This window comes from Cebus imitator, unplaced genomic scaffold (genome assembly GCF_001604975.1).
Source record: "Cebus imitator isolate Cc_AM_T3 unplaced genomic scaffold, Cebus_imitator-1.0 Scaffold388, whole genome shotgun sequence".
NCBI classification, from domain to species: domain Eukaryota; kingdom Metazoa; phylum Chordata; class Mammalia; order Primates; family Cebidae; genus Cebus; species Cebus imitator.
The window spans coordinates 1,929,368-1,930,746 of NW_016107703.1; the positions used below are offsets into that span (position 1 = coordinate 1,929,368).

At 41.5% G+C, this 1,379-nt stretch overlaps 1 long non-coding RNA gene across 1 annotated transcript in view; it reads right to left on the reverse strand.

Annotated features, from left to right (window-relative positions):
• LOC119468172 overlaps window positions 1-995 on the reverse strand; it is a 12,330-nt gene extending 11,335 nt beyond the window's left edge. The window contains exon 1 of the long non-coding RNA XR_005196810.1: window positions 891-995. This is a non-coding gene — a long non-coding RNA (uncharacterized LOC119468172). The remainder of the gene's footprint in view (window positions 1-890) is intronic.
• Window positions 996-1,379: the final 384 nt, after the last annotated feature.

Genomic DNA, 1,379 nt, shown 5'->3' on the forward strand with positions numbered 1-1,379 from the left:
CAGTGAATAGAAGTTTCAGAACTTAAGTTATAAATATCAACTTAGAGAACAACTGAAGCCTAATTTTTGAAGACAGAAAATAGTGTAATGCCTTCTTCTGTAGAAAGGAACTCTAAGTTTCCCAAAATAATTAGAGAACTGAAGAGAAAGAAGCCTCATCTCAGAATCTGTAGTATGGGTAGGAAGTGGAGGCTGCAAATGTGCTCAAGGTCAAACTTCGCCCCTGTCTTCCCAGGAGACTGGAGATGTGCCAGTGAGCCCAGAGTAAATATTCACTCTGCCATTGACCCCTGGGAGATCCCTTTAAACCTACAGTGAGGACAGAAACATGAACGTCCTAAAACAAATCTTAAAAGTTCAGAGGGTGATCATCAATTCCCCCTTGGCACAAAGCAGAAAAATTTTTTCTCTAAGTTAAAGTAACTGCCTGTGAGAGAGATGTGTCCCACAGATTCCTTCATTACAGATGACACTCAATGCCCAGCCCTACATCCCTTGTGCACAATCCCAAGGAGTGCTGATTAATCCAAACCAAAGATTTTGATGTTTTACTGAACAGAAAAGAGCAGGCGTACTGCAGAGATCATCTCTAATGAACACAGCACCCTCATAGCCCACAGAGACAGTTCTTACCTTTATGACAACAAACTTTGAAAAGAACAAACCAAACCTCACATATATTTTCATTTTCTTTCTAATTTTATACCCCCTTCTTCATCCCCTCAAGCAGCAGGCATAACCAGAAGGCTCTTAGGAACCCTTTCCCATTAGGTCCTACATGGAAAGTAGTTCCCTACCATGGGGGTGGTTCCCTGTCATGAAGACACTCCCCACAATCCAGCCTTTAGAAACAAAAACATCAGGACAAGTCATCAGAAAGAGTGACTCACCCACTCCTCTTCCTCCAGCTGAAGCCATGCTGCCTCACCCATAAATCCCTGGTCTTTGCTCTTAGTAGACAAACCTTCCTACAGTCTCTCTGGCCAGAGTTCTATACTGGAAAAATCACTTTCTCTCAGGATACTGCCAATCTTCTTCCCAGTAGAATCACAGAATCACGTTTCTATACAGTTAAGCAGCAAGTTTGGTCCCTCATGAAGTTGGTTACTTCAGGGTACTTACTTATCACTCTTTCCTGAGATGTTCTCTGCAATTATTCAAAAGAAAACCTTTCATTCCTTCTGAAACTACTCCAAACAATCCAAAAAGAGGGAATCCTTCCCAAATCATTTTATGAGACCAACATCATACTGATACCAAAACCTGGCAGAGACTCAGAAAGCAAAGAAAACTTCAGGCCAATATCCGTAATGAACATAGACGCAAAAATGTTCAATAAAATACTGGCAAGCCAACTGCAAAAGCACATCAAGAAGCTT